This window comes from Equus caballus, chromosome X (assembly GCF_041296265.1).
Source record: "Equus caballus isolate H_3958 breed thoroughbred chromosome X, TB-T2T, whole genome shotgun sequence".
NCBI classification, from domain to species: domain Eukaryota; kingdom Metazoa; phylum Chordata; class Mammalia; order Perissodactyla; family Equidae; genus Equus; species Equus caballus.
This window is the reverse complement of record NC_091715.1, coordinates 112,443,239-112,458,901: the sequence shown is the minus strand read 5'-3', so window position 1 is coordinate 112,458,901 and position 15,663 is coordinate 112,443,239. Positions and strand designations below refer to the sequence as shown.

The 15,663-nt window shown below is 38.7% G+C and overlaps 1 protein-coding gene across 3 annotated transcripts in view; it reads left to right on the top strand.

Annotated features, from left to right (window-relative positions):
- Window positions 1-15,663, top strand: part of IL13RA2 (interleukin 13 receptor subunit alpha 2) — an 85,832-nt gene that overhangs the window by 45,738 nt on the left and 24,431 nt on the right. The window contains exon 1 of one of the 3 annotated variants that reach the window (XM_014729116.3): window positions 5,475-5,758. The exons of the other annotated variants lie outside the window; for them this stretch is intronic. The gene's annotated coding sequence lies outside the window, so the exon portion shown is untranslated. Of the gene's footprint in view, window positions 1-5,474; window positions 5,759-15,663 lie in introns of those variants that run through there. 3 annotated transcript variants of the gene reach the window in all.

Here is a 15,663-nt window from a genome sequence, read left to right as displayed (position 1 = left end):
GTTATTATTTTTGTCATTTAGTTATTTGCATTATTAGAATAAACGTTATGTGTGGAGGAATTAAAAAAAAGCAAGGGAGGAAATATGACTGTTTTGGTTACCTTCACTACAAGCATTCAATACATATTTATTGAACATCTGCTGTATTCTAGGAACTGGATTTATAGAGGCACATAAGGCACACTTCTTGCTCTTAAGAAAATCACATGGTAAGGGAAGAAACAGACGCATGAGAGTTTAGAGTCAGGGCTGAACTTAAAGGAGTGACAGAGTAGGCAGTTGCTGGTATGCTGAGATTTAAAGGGAGGTCAAAACAAAAGAAAAACAAAAACATCTGGCTTGTCACCGGGTCTGAAACATCATTAGCATACTTTTTCTTTGGACTTTACACATTCTTTATTTTTGAACTCTGTGTGCAAATGCCTTTGGGAAGGGTAACATTAAGTAATATCAATTTCACTTTAATGAAGATTTATTTCTATGTTATTTAGGGGACAAAGTAAGTTGCTATAATCCAGAGACCTGAAAATATTATGGCTCAAGCAACAGACCAAAGGTGGGCAGGCAGTGCTGCTGCAGGAGGTCCAAGGCCCAAGGTCCTTCTACCTTGTTGCTTTGCCAACTCTTAGTGTGTTGACTTTGTCTATGTGGTCAAATTTGGTTCCTACTGTCGTGTCTGTGCTATAGCCTGCTGGTTGAGTGAGGGGAAAGAAGAGGACAAGAAATTTTCTTGTCAAAACATGATCCAAAGATTGCTCACATCACTGTTACTTGCAAATCATTGTTTAAATTTCCATCATATCTTTATACCAAACTGCACACGAGTCTGGAAAATATAGTCTCTAGCTGAGAGGCCATGTACACAGCTAAAACTTACTATTAAAAGGAAGAGTAGGAGAATGTATACTGGGAAACAATTAGCAGTCTCTGCCACGGTCTATCAGACAATTTTATCTTGATAAGCTTCCTGAAAGACCTAGGCCTTTCCAAATAGGTGGGCTATATGACTCATAAAGAAACTGTTATAAAGAAGGTTGACTTGTCTGGGGTGTTTTCTGACATCAACCAATTATCCGATCTCAGATTCTCTGACCCCAACTGGGTATCCTACCATTTAATTCAATTCTGACATTAACTGTCTGTAGTTAGCCCCCACAGGTTAAAGGTCTCAGTCCCACAAGACTGTCCTCATTTCAGATGCCAGTTGAAAGTCCCAGTACTTCTGACCAACCCGCTATAAATTCGCGAGTTCTCATGACTCTTCTTAGGTTTGATAATTCCCTAGAATGACTCACAGAACTCAGGAAAACACTTTACAGTGCTTACTATTACTGGTTTATTATAAAGGATACAACTGGGGAACAGCCAAATGGAAGAGAAGCATAAGAGGTGTGTGTGTGTGTGTGTGTGTGCACGCGCGCATGTTGGGGTGAGGGAGTAATGCAGCTAGAGGAGTTTCCATTCTCTTTTCAGGCATGTCACCTTCCCACTACTTCCATGTGTTCACCAACCTGGAAGCTCTTTGCAACTAGTTGTTTAGGAGTTTTCATGGAAATTTCAGTAATGAAAGGCATGATTGATTAAACCATTGGCCATTGGTGATTGAACTCAATTTCCAGCTCCTCTCCTCTCCCTGGAGGTTGAGGGGTGGGACTGATAGTTCCAACCGTCTAATCACCTGGTTGGTTCCTCTGGCAACCAGCCCTCATCCTGAAGCTCACCAGTAGTCATCTCATTAGCATAAACTGTGGTATGGTTGAAAGGGGCTCATTACAAATAACAAAAGACACTTTTGTCACTCAGGAATTTCCAAGGGTTTGAGGAGCTCTGTGCCAGGAACTGGGGACAAAGACCAAATATATATTTATCGTACCCCAACGTCATATTATCCGGAGCAGGAGTAGCTCCCCAAACCATCTCTGCCTGAAGATGCCACTCTTTTCACCACAATGCAGGTAGAATGAGTTGTTCTCTCCTCTGAGCTCCCTAAGCTGCCAATGACTCTATCATGGTGTACTGTTCTTATCACACTGTACTGTAGTTATTCAATATTTTTTAGTTTCTATCCCTCTAACTAGAATGTGAGCTCCATGAGGTAGTATCTAATTCACCTTTGTACTTCCAGCATCTAGCTCAGTGCTTGGCACATTGTTGCTCTGTAAACCATTGAATGAATGTGAGTGAATAGAAAGCAGAGTCTGGTGCCACTGACTTCTGCTGTCTCTAGGTCTGTGTTTAAGCCTGTTTGGTGTTAATCTGGGGACTGGATCATATTGTTGCTAATTGTATTTCCCAGCTCATGTGGGTTTCCTGAGAATCTCAGCTCTGGTATCCTTCAGCTGAATCTGTGGTAGTCTGGAGGGGAATTCAGAGGTCATAATTAGTTCGTTTCAGAATAATGAAAACTGGATTTCGGGGAAAGCAGTCACTCTAGATGCCCTCTGTCTCACAGAGTGTATTCTTTATAAGACACTGCTTTTCTGTATGATATGCCAACTCTACCAAATAACTTTTCAAGTCAGTTTTTTGGGCATGTTAAGATTTTTTTAAAAAGCCCTCTGAAACTTAGAAGTTTGACATTTGCCTGAATTTTTTAAAACTGTTCTCAAATCTAGATAATTTTATTAAGAACTTTGGGTATATGTATACATTTAAATAGTCAACAGTTATTTTTATTTTTTATATTTATTTTTCTTGTTTTTGCTTATAATATCTTTTAACCTTACAAAGGAAATAACACTTTGAGGCATGAAATATTGCCTTTGCTGATTGCCTCATTTGAACAGCAGTTCAGGAATACCTATTTCCTGTTTTGATGGTCAATATAATGGGAGTTACACAGCTTTCCACAGTGAAAGAGATATCATGATCCCTGCCAGTCAACTATTTTAGCTTACTAAAGTATCAGAAAGAATCCCCGCAGTAGTGTGACTGCAGGAAGAGCACTGGATTGGTATCAGGTCCACCTAGATTTTATTTCTTCTGAATTTCTGCCTTCGGGAAAGTAACTTAACCTATTGAAACTTGAGTGATATCCATTTGTAAAACTAATTAGTATCTACTTAGCTATCTCAGGAGGATAATGGATAAAACAAAGTCATATATTCGTGTCTGTTAGGGAGGCCAGAGATAGTACTTGTCTACCCTAGGTCCATGCTAGCTTCATTTCATGGTGTCAGCCTAGGAAGTCTCAGTTCTGACACAGCCCTGGCGCAATAACCATTCTCTTTTAGCAGGTAGAAGTCTGGAAATAGCCTAGTGTGTATGCCTCTGGAATCAATTTGGGCCTCAGGGAAAGTTTTTAGGCATCAGGCTTTAGCTTTTATCTCTTACCCCACCATCTGATGTTGGCTGTTTAATTGGACTTTGGCTCAGATCTGGAAGCTCAGTTCTTCCTCTGTCTCTGTATTGAAATTGGAGCCCAGGCCTAAATCCTTTTGCCTAGTTTCTGCTGGCCCCCTTCCAGGGACTGACTGTTGAGTGCTTGCAGAATCGTTTGCATCATCTTGCTCAGTTCTCTCAGAAGAATGATTTGATCCCAACAGTCCTGAGAACTTCCCCATCCTGAGGCTTTGATATGCTTCTTCATTCCACACCCCTTGGGTAGCACTGACCCTGGCCTGCATGAAATGTGGGTTTATATCCTTTCTCAACTTTGGTGTGGACCAGCTTCCAGCTAGAGAGGAACTGCTACAACTAGTCTTATCCAGCCTCCTTTCTCTGCACCAATCAGATTTACTCCCCAATTCTCTTTTTCTTTATTGTAACATGCCTTGTATCTGGGGCAGAGTAATGACTGCTAAGGTACAAGCACACAAGTATCATTGGCAATTTCTATTGATGTCACTAGAAATCCATCAAATAGGACTTTTAGCATATTAAAATGAGTTGTCTTTTTAGTGTCTTTCTCTTCACACCAAGAAGTAAAGCTTAGCCTATGCTTTCACTGATTAAGTTATCAAATCAGGACGAAAGTTTGTATCTAACCAACTTTAACATCTGAGGCATGGCACATTATTGTTTCCAACTGCATTTTATTAACTATATTTAACTTATGGTTTGCATGTCTATAAATAAATGCACTGTATCATTCCAAGAAATTATCCTCCTATTTTTTGGATTATACCTCGCCACTATACTGTATAGTATAATGAAATATTTGCAAGGGCCAGAAGATTTGGGGGAAAGAGGAATCTTGAAGAAAACTTCCTGAGGAGTATTTTTCTTTTTTGTAGATGAAGATAAATGAGTTAATTGGAATTGCAATCACAGGAAGAGGAAAGATTTTGAATCTAGGTTTCCATTTTCTTACCATCATGTCAGCAAATTCTGATTATAAATTTCCTCATGTAGGCCTAATAAGTAATTTCTGTCAAAAATGATTGTGAAAGAACCAACCTAGCTGACATCTGAAAAGCAGATATCAAACTCCCTAAGCAATTCTCAGTTTCTTCCCACCTTCCAAATTCAATTTAAGTTGAAGCATTAACTTAATACCAATGAATAAAAAAGAAAAAAGAGTCTTAGGGTCAAACATAAAGTTAGTAATGGAGAGAAGATTGCATCCATGATCCCCTCTTCATTCAGACTTTTTGCTTTTTACTTATTTATTCACATATTTCACATAAAATATATCTTTGGTATCAGAGAGAAGTTATCAGGTCTGAACCTGTGTTCCAAAGCAAGGAAGATACTTTTTATTCATTGGAATATTAGGTGGTGTATAGACCGGATCCAATCTCAATTCACTTCTATTTTGGAATAAATCACTGACATCATTTCATCTACTTTAGAAAAGCATCAAAAATATTCTTATGACTTTGCATAGTTCCTGGACATGGAGATTAAATCAGAGGTGGATAAAAACTGTGGAAACTTGAAGGATGAGGGACAATTTGGTGATCTGAATTTCTTTCTTTAATTTTATCTGGCTGAAATAAAATCTTGTTTGTTTATGTAAAGAAATACTTGATAAGCTTTTGGTAGAAAAAAATATACATGACACTTATTGAATTTTAATTACAACACCAAGGATTTTAGAAACCTTAGACATCATCTAGTTCTGAATGCTAATTTTAAATATGTAAAGCTGACCATTTCTTAGGGAAAATGCAGAGGCAATTTTTATTTGGAAACAAAGGATAGACTAGATGACATCTGAGGTTCCATTCAATAAATCTTTTGAAACTGAAGCCAAGAGGTGTTGAGGAAATTGCCCAAGGTTACCTGGCTGATTGTGGCAGAGAGAGCCTAAAATAGAATCCGGGTTTCCAGATTCCTTGTCCGTTTATGACTCTTTTCATACCTAAAGGTATTTGAAACTCAAAACAATGAAGTACTTTGGATAGCGCAATATAGCAAACAATGTAAACCTGGCAATCACATACTTACTTTTGGATTATCTTTTAATTTCCAATCTGGTGAGTCACATAGTGAAATAACGTTGGCATAAGGCCATATCAAGAAAATGAAATGCCGTATCAGGAACTAATTAAAAGGGAAAGAAAATCACTCAGATGAACTCTGTGATTTCCTCTGAATCTTTTGACAAATATAACCTTGAATGCTGACTTGCTTTGAATGCAAATTTTCTCATGACAGTTGGTACATTTGGTGGATAAAACAGAGCTCCTCCTACAAAAAGCCTTCACTTCTAAGGTCATTTGAAATCCATTAAGCTAAGAAGCTGTTCACTGAGACAGATTTCAGTGGTATTGCAGAAGAATTTGATTATAACTGGACACATTATTCACTTATAGTAAGTATGGAACTTAAATTTGGGGAAAGGAGTGTGGGGAGGAGAGGTAACTTGTTTTGAATAATTGTTTTACTTTCTTCACCTTTTTAAAAATGGGCTCATAAAACTTTTTTGTGGCAAAAATAGATTGTTTAACTTGACATAATATTAATTTGGGGAAATGTTACATTTTTGTTGCATGAAGCTAACAGGTGCTGGATAATCAGTATAAATAAGACTTTTGCCTTTAATTTTTATTGTTGTTTTCTTATTAGCTTTTATTTTCTATAAAATTATACTTCTTATAAGAAAACCTGGTCCTTTGGAATTAGTAAGGATAGTTGAATTTTAGAATTGAGGTTTTCTGAGATTATGTTATGTATGATTATTTTCTATAAATGAGAATCCTCCACTTTGTAGAAACTTTTTTCTCTTAAGCTCAGAAATAACCATAGAGCTCCTCTAAAATGAATGATTTAGTTAATCTTTATATGATGTTTTGATTAAATTTATGGAATCATGCATATCCTCTATATGTGGTAATTTCATTTATTTGTATAATTATGGTTACATAATATAGTTTTGGTTGTTAGTGCCATGGAGTTGATTCTGACTCCTAGCGACACTGTGTACAGCAGAATGGAACCCTCCCCCATCTTTTTGCACCATTCTCTCACCTTCCAGGGCTGTATTAGACAACGCTGTGTTGCTATTCATAGGGTTTTAATGGCCAATTTTTTTTGTAAATGGGTGGCCAGATCCTTCTTCCTAGTCTGTCTTAATCTGGAAGTTCCACTGAAACCTGTCCACCATGGGTGACCGTCCTGGTATTTGAAATGCTGGAGGCAGAGCTTTCAGCATCACAGCAACATGCAGCCGCCACAGTATGAAAACTGACAGATGGGTGGTGTGGTTCCCTGACTGGGAAACGAACCCAGGCTGTGGTAGTGACAGCACGAATCTTAACTACTAGACTACCAGGGCTAGCTACACATATAGTAGGGTTATTAAAATAAAAGTTCCAGGGGCCGGCCTCATGGTGTAGTGGTTAAGTTCATGTGCTCTGCTTCAGCAGCCCAGGGTTTGCAGGCTCAGATCCCTGGTGTGGACCCAGCACTGTTCATCAAGCCATGCTGTGGCGGCATCCCACGAAAAAATAGAGGGAGATTGGCACAGATGTTAGCTCAGCAGCAATCTTCCTGAAGCAAAAAGAGGAAAATTGGCAACAGATGTTAGCTCAGGGCCAATCTTCCTCACAAAAAAAGTTCCAATTTTCACTGCTTTTGCTCTGAAATGAACTAGCATCTTATACATTTGATGCTTGTTTTCTTTTAAAAGAATACGTAGTTAACACTTAAATCTGACCATCGCTTTTACACATTGCTCTCACTTCGGATGCTTCCAGATTAGTTTTTTTTTTTTTTAATGTAAAAGGGTATATAAAACCAAGACATGAATACAAAGGATTTACCAGCTGTTTTTGATAAAAATTTTATTAAAATATAGAATGTTTTAAAGAGCTCAAGACTTAAGTAAGTTGCATGGATTTGTTGTGGTTATTATTATTAGTAGTAGTAGTATTACTAAAGAATAATAAACTAAGAACTAAGAGATCTGGTTTTGAGTTCTAGATCTTCCCCATATAGCTCTGTGACCTTGGGTTGAACATCGCACCCTCTCTCTATCTTAATTTCTTCTATAAAATGAGCCAGATCTCGTGACTCTGTGTGATGTAATGAAAGGCAATAGAAATGATTATTTAAACAGTAGGATTAAACAAAGGAGAGGCAGAACAGCTATTGGATTGTTTTAAATGTTTTTAATGCTAAGATCTTACTTGTAAATGAAAAGCTGCTTTCACGGTAATTTTGGAAAATCAGAGAAATATCACTTATATTTTGCTACAAGTTGGAGGAGTGGGGGTGGAGTGGGTTGCTTGTTTCTTTTGCTGTACTTTTCAGAGTGTCTTCGAGGAATTGATAGCAGGTGTCTCCTGGATATTGGAGAAGTGGAAGACAACTGATAACAATTGAGTTATTATGCCCACTATGCTGCAGACATTTTATATGCAGTATCCCATTTAGTCATTTCCTAAACCCCAAGTATTATTGCCTTCATTTTATAGATAAGAAAATTGAGGTAGAGAGAGCTGAAGTGTCTTTCCCAGATCTGTGTGGCTGCAATGTCTGTACTCTTTCCATTATTCTGTGCTGTCTCTAGGGTCACGTTGAGGCCCCAATGCTGAGGAGATAAGCTCTTTGGAGTTATGTCTTCTATTGTTTCTGTGGGATCAAGACTTATGCTGGGGAGATGGATAATGTACAGGGTCATAGGTAGGTTGGCAGGTGCCTACATGGTATGATTTGGGAGGCAATTGACAGGTGTCTGCCCACAAATATTATCTTCATTGGCTTGTCAAAGTCACTTTGCCTGAGATTTTACCACTAAAATTGTTACTTTGTTTTGTTTTTCTTTGCCAGTGGGGAAGTCAGGAAGACTTGCAAATACATGTACCTCTAGGAGGGCTTATGTATTAAATCTTTTATCACTTAAGCCATGTCTTAGCAGGCAGCGTGGAATTGGAGACAGAGCTCAGATTTTGGAGCCAGGAAGACTTGGAATTGAAGTCTGATTCCACCATGTCCTAGCTGTTTAATTTGCACGTGATACTTAATCTCTTAGAGTTTTTCTTTCTTTTTTTTCTTTTTTGAGGAAGATTAGCCCTGAGCTAACTGCTGCCAATCCTCTTCTTTTGCTGACGAAGACTGGCCCTGAGCTAATATCCATGCCCATCTTCCTCTACTTTATATGTGGGACTCCTGCTACAGCATGGCTTTTGCCAAACAATGCCATGTCCGCACCCGGGATCTGAACTGGCAAACCCTGGGCCGCCAAGAAGCAGAACGTGCAAACTTAACCACTGCACCACCGGGCCAGCCCCACTAATTACTTCTTGTTTCCAAGTACAACAGTCACATTTCAGTTCTTGCCTTACTTTCCCCCACACCCTCCCTTTGTTGGCCTGTAAGGGACTGACTTTTGAATAATTTTTCCTTGAAATCTTCTGCTTGATTAGTTTCTATGATAACACTTCCTCCTGTCAGTACCACTTATTACCCTCAGGATTAAGTCCAAAGTCTTTTAACGTGACTCAGAAGGCATGCCTATGTACATCTTACACTGCAGGCAAAACAAACCACTTGTGGATCCCTGAATTCATTAAGCTTTCTCACTTCCCTGCTTTTGCTTAATCAGTTATCATTGAGGAGAAATCCTTCCCCTGAATTTCCGCTTGCCCCCTCTGCAAACACCTACTCCTTATTTATGTAATAGTTTAAGTACTACTTCCTCTAAGGACTCTTACTTAACTACCACCACTCCCAAAACCAGGTTAAGTACCTGTCTTCTGTGCTTCTAAGTGCCTACCTCTCCTGGAACTTAATACACCTTATTATAGTTGAAGTTAGTATGAAATTAATCCACAAACTTGGGTACAAAAGAAATTTCACATTTTAAAATGTTCTCTAAGCTACCTTGTATGCAGCATTCTGCCAGGAAAGTAAGATATGCAATTTTCATCAATACTCGAGCCTCCTACTGGGTTATGTAAATATTCTGAGGCCTTAGGTAACACCAAAATGCTGAGGAGGCCCTTTTTTGGTGATTGATCATAAGTTTTCTATCAACTCTCTGATATAGTCTCTGATATACCATTTTGTCTCAACCTGGGATAGTCCTTTCAGGTTTGCTGCTGCTGCTTCTATGCCATGCTTTTGGGGGCTAGATCATTGCTGAGATTGGGTCCCCTGTGTCTAGGTCCCAGCACTCTCACTGAACCTCCTCTGAACTTTTGCCCCCTTCCTAAGCTGCTGCCGTCAAATGTTGAGCTGTTCTCCCTGCCACCTCTAATCCCTACCAGACTCTTGACTTCTTTTTGTCTAAAGTATATGTCCCTTTCCCTCCTCCATTCATCTGTCCTCTTGAGACCCTCATTGGCACTCCCAGGCATAATCTCTTCCATGAGCTTGGGTTTGGAGGATACTAAAGCCAGGAAGGTAAGTCTCTGTGAACAGCTTCTGCTTTTGATCCTTGCAATAGGGGAGGAAGGATCCCCTTGGATGAAGTAATGAAGAATAAAAAGGCCTGGCTATGGACCTACCCTACTCCTCGGCAGCCATGCTGTGGCAGTGAGCCACATACAAAATAGAGGAAGATTGGCACAGATGTTAGCTCAGGGCTAATCTGCCTCAAGCAAAAAGAGGAAGACTGGCAACAGATGTTAGCTCAGAGTGATTCTTCCATAGCAAAAAAAAAAAAAAAAAAAAAAAGGTCTGGCTGTCTTCTTGAAATGGGAGGGAGAAGCGAAAAAACTTAGAGCAAAATACAAATAATTGTCTCAGAATATGTTGCCACCTAGTTGTCTATTTATGAGACTCTCCCCTTCACTAAATTGTCTTTTTTTTCTTTTTATTAAAAGATTGGCACCTGAGCTAAGATCTGTTGCTGATCTTTTTTTTCTATTTCTTCTCCCCAAAGCCCCCCAGTACATAGCTGTATATTCTAGTTGTAAGGTCCTTCTGGTTGTGCTGTGTGGGACACTGACTCAACATGGCTTGATGAGCAGTGCTAGGTCTGCGCCCGGGATCCGAACCTGTGAAACCCTGGGCTGCTGAAGCAGAGTGTGTGAACTTGGCTACAGGACCAGCCCCAATTGTGTCTTTTAATATACTGCAGAATTTCATTCCCTAATATGTTAGTAGAGAGTACAGAGGAAACTCACAAAATCTAGTCTAGGAGGGGGACTCCGGAAAGTGTATAGAAGGAAGTGCTACCTGAGCTAAATCTCAGTGACCAGGGGTAATCAGTGACTAGGCTAGGTAAAGCAGGATTGGTGTCAGGGGACCTGTATGGATGAAAGCTTAGAGACAAAAGAAGACCCCACTTTTCAAGATCTATAGATAGAAAATGAGACTAAAGTGTGGGTAACGTCCAGACAATGGAAAGTGTTAATTGCCACGCTAAAGAGTTTGCACTTTATTTTATGAGAGGCGATACAGCATAGAGGGTAGGGCACAAACTCTTGAAAACACTTGCTTGGCTTTGAATCTGGCTCCACCACTGACTAGCTATGAGACCCTGGGATAATCATTTAGCTTCTCTGTGCCTCAGTTTCCTTATTGGTAGAAAAGGATTACATCAGTACCTATCTCCTAATGCTGTTGTGAGGATTAAGTGAATTAATACAGTGAAGTGCTTATAGAAGCACTGGCACACCGTGAACTCATTGAATTGTGAGCTATTATTATAAATTATTCTGTAGAGCCATGGGAAGCTAGTGAAGGAGTTTGAATGGACATATTTGTGTTTTGAAAATGTCACACTGACTACAGCATGGAAAAATGGCCTGATTCTGACTTATTGTAAGGTGGAAATGCATCAAAATTTGTACTAGTTTTGCTGTCGCACCTCAAATATGTTTGTACAGGAAAAGCACAGTATATATAGGTTCAGTAGTATTGCAGTTGATCAGTCAAGAGGTGATGACAGCTAGGATCATGGCAGTGAGGATGGAGAGATATGGATGGATCCTAAAGGCATTTAGAGAATGGAATCTTTATGATGTTGTGTATGTGTATGAAATGGTGATTGAAGATAAATGACAGAAAGAAATCTAAGATGACTCCTATGTTTCTGTTTTAGGACATTTCTTGGGAAGTCATGTTACCATTTGGTACTGGAAATAGAGGAAAGGAAGATGATGATAAGTTGCATTAATGTTTTGAGTATTGAAAATTCCCATGTGTATTTATATTCTTTGAAACAGAGAAACCGAATTACATCATCCATCAGTGTTTTGAAATCATGTATTGAAGGATTATCTGGATATTTTAAGATAATCTGCATGAGTGGAACTTATCACTGTTCCAGGGAAGATACGCTTTCTTCTCCGTGCCTTTCTTTGATATGCACAAGTTTGTTACTTACATAGCTTAAAAATGTTACAGTAGTACCCCCTTATCAATGGTTTCATTTTCTGAAGTTTCAGTTACCCACAGTCAGTCATGGTCCAAAAAATGTTAAATGGAAAATTCCAGAAATAAATAATTCATAAGTTTTAAATTATGTGCCATTTGGAGTATTGTGATAAAATCTTGCACTGCCCCACTCTGTCCTGCCAGACTGTAAATTATCCCTTTGTCCAGCATATCCATGCTGTATCTGCTAACCACCTGTTAGTCACTTACTTGCCATCCCAGTTATCTGATTGACTATTGGGGTATCGCAGTGCTTGTGTTCAAATAACCCTTATTTTGTTAATAATGGCCCCAAAGTGCAAGAGTAGTGTTGCTGGCAGTTCAGATATGCCAAAGAGAAGCCATAAATTACTTCCTTTAAGTGAAAAGGTGAAAGTTCTCGACTTAATAAGGAAAGAAAAGAAACTGTATGCTGAGGTTGCTAAGATCTTTGGTAAGAATGAATCTTCTATCCATAAAATTGTGAAGAAGGAAAAAAATTTGTACTAGTTTTGCTGTCGCACCTCAAATATGTTTGTACAGGAAAAGCACAGTATATATAGGTTCAGTAGTATCCTCAGTTCCAGGCTCCACTGTGGGTCTTGGAACATATCCCCTGTGCATAAGGGGGGACTACTGTATTGAGAATTCTTTGGGGACTGATGTTGTGGAAGTATCAAAGTACCATGATGAGCGCTGGTAAATTTATTTTGGATCAGGAGTCTGTCAGCTTTCTAAAATGAGAGATCTCTGGAAATAATACTTTACAGTCTTAAAGTCATAACAGTTCATTAATTCATTCACCATACGATTATTGCCTACTATGTGACAGACATTATGCTAATACAAAAGCAGAAGTAGTTCCTGCTCTCATGGACCTTACAATTAACCAGAAGTGATGGACATTATTCATGTTATCACAATGATAAATGTATAATTTTTAATTCTGACTACTATGAAGGAAGTTTTCCAGCAGCGGTATATTATGAATTAAAAGCACAGGTTCTAGAATGAGACTGATTGGGCTCCAATCCTGCTTCCTCCTACATACTATCTGTGTACTCTTGGGCCAGTTATTTAACCTCTCTGTGACTCAGCCTCTTGTGTAAAATGGAGATAATAATATGAGTAGAAGTTAACTAGTCCAAGGAGGGTTAGAGGGAGATATGAATATTCCAGGCAGCTGGAGCAGCATGTGCACAGGCCCTGTGGTGAGAGTGCAGAGCAAAAAATAGGAGAATGCATAAAAAGTGTCTGTAGAAGTAGTCAGGTGCCACAATATTTAGGATTTTGAGGACCAAGTAAAAAATTTTTATCTTTATCCCAAAATAAAAAGGAAGCCATGAAGAATTTTTGGCAGGGAAGTTGTATAATCAGATTTCTATTTGGAAAACAGAAAAAAGGCACTCTGCCTGTGGTGTGGAAATAAAGTGAGGCCAGAGTAAATTTAGGGAGATGCATTAAGAAGCTAATTTCAAGGGATGTTTGAAAAGTGGATCTAACCTAATTCCCATTGATGAATGAATAAAGAAGATGTGGTCGATATATATTGTGTGTGTGTGTGTGTGTATATATATATATAGTATATTACTATATATAATATATAGTATATGTAGCATGCAATCTATATAGTATATTGTGTATATATTTACACAATATATATTTTATAGTATATTGTAGTATATATATATAATGGAATACTGCTCAGCCAGAAAAAAAGGCAAAATCTTCCCATTTTTGACGACATGGATGGACCTTGATGGTATTATGCTGACTGAAATATGTCAGAGAGAGAACGACGGTACCATATGATTTCACTCAGATATGGAAGATAACAACAACAACAACAAACAAACACATAGATACAGAGAACAGATTTGTGGTTAACAGATGGGAAGGGGGTAGAGGGTGGGTTAAATGGGTAAAGGGGGTCATTTGTATGGTGACGGATGGAAACTAGACTTTTGGTGGTGAACATGATGTGGTGTATACAGAAGCTGAATTATGATGTACACCTGAAATCTATATAATGTTATAAACCAATGTTACCATAATTGAAAAAAATGAATCAAATTTGATTATGAATTGGACATGGGAGATGTACGTGTCAGATGTCTAGGGTGACTCTTTGGTTTCAGGCTTGTACTGTTGAATGGACACCACTGCCAACCAGTTAGATGAGACTAATACACCTTGAAACTACTACACCTATGGCAAGAGGCTCCTTTTTCAGATGGAAGACCATGATTTTGGTGTTTGACGTTTTTCATTTGAGGTGTATTTGAGAGTTTCTAGTGAAGATATTGAGAAAGCAATTAGATATACAAGCCTGAAGCTCAGAACAGTAGTTTGGATGAGAGATATATGTTTGAAAATCATTGGCATATCGATGGTAATGGAAGCTGTGGAAGTAGACAAAATTACCTAGAGAGAACATAGAGTCAGAAGAGATGAGGGCCTGAAAGAACTTTGATATTTAGTGTTAAGATAAGTAAAAGATGAGCTTAAAAATGAAATGAAAAGAGTCACCAGAGAGAGAGAAGGAAAACTGGGAAACTGTTGTCAGAAAAGCCAAGGGAAGAGAGTTTCGAGAAGGATGGTGGTAAACAGGTGAATGCCACTGAGAGAGAAACAAGATTGGGATAAAAAATATGGATTGGATTTAGTACCATGGATGTCATTAATTATTCTAGTGGGACCTGTTTCAGGAGAGTCATAGATTGGTGGTGGGATGAAGGAAGAAGCCAGAAGGAAATGGAGTGATGAAGAGTGAGTAAGAGGTGTGAAGAAAATAGCAAGTATAGACAACTCTTTCTGGAAACTTGGCTGTGAATAAGATGGGAATATTGGAGCAGTAACTGGAGGTAAATTTGTGGGCAATGCAGTTTATTTTTTTTAAGTTTGGGGAGAAATAAGCATGTTTAAATGCTAATGGGATGTATCCAGCTGAGACGTGGATATCCATAACACACATCTTATGTATGTTGAAGATATATAAAAGAGAAGAAAAAAGTTAAATTGTAAGATTCCTGATAATGTGAGCAGGGTTGGAATTCAAAACACGTATGAGGAGGTTTTTTCTTTTTTTTTTAAAGATTGGCACCTGAGCTCACAACTGTTGCCAATCTTTTTTTTCCTGCTTTTTCTCCCCAAATCCCCCCAGTACACAGTTGTATATTTTAGTTGTGGGTCCTTCTGGTTGTGCTATGTGGGATGCCGTCTCAATGTGGCCTGATGAGCGGTGCCATGTCCGCGCCCAGGATCTGAACCAGTGAAACCCTGGGCTGCCGAAGTGGAGCGCGCAAAATTAACCACTTGGCCACAGGCTGGCCCCCAAAACACACACGAGGAATTTTACCTTGGATAATAAGAAATATTATCTCCTTTATTATAGCAGGAGGGAAGGAAGAGAAGGTGTGGGGAAAATGTGGAATCAGAAAGATGAGGGAATTTCCATCTGAGCTTCAATTTTGTTTTTAAAGAGGAAAGGTCATTTGCTGAGGTGGGGGGGAGGGGATGAGAAGATTGAAGATATTGGAAAAAGTTTGTAATTGTTGTCAAGAATGGAATAAAGTTGAATGGAGACATGTAATAGCGTTTCTGAGTCATACTGTGATTTTATTTAAAATTGAATACTATGTATTTATCATGAAACTAACCTGTTGTGAGACTTTTTCCATCAGCACTCACCTGCTCAGGTACAGGTGCCGAGAAAACCTGAGAGTAGGGTTCATTTAGAGTTGGGATTTTGTTAGGAAGTTATGATAAAAGGCAGGGGGCAGGTTTAGTTTGGGGTATGGAAGCTAATGTGGATTGAGTAAAGAAAGGAAGAAGACAAAGTCTGGCTGATGGATTTGGAAAAAACAGTCAGGTCTTTGCAAAGCTGAAAAGTGATCACAGTGGCAGTACTTA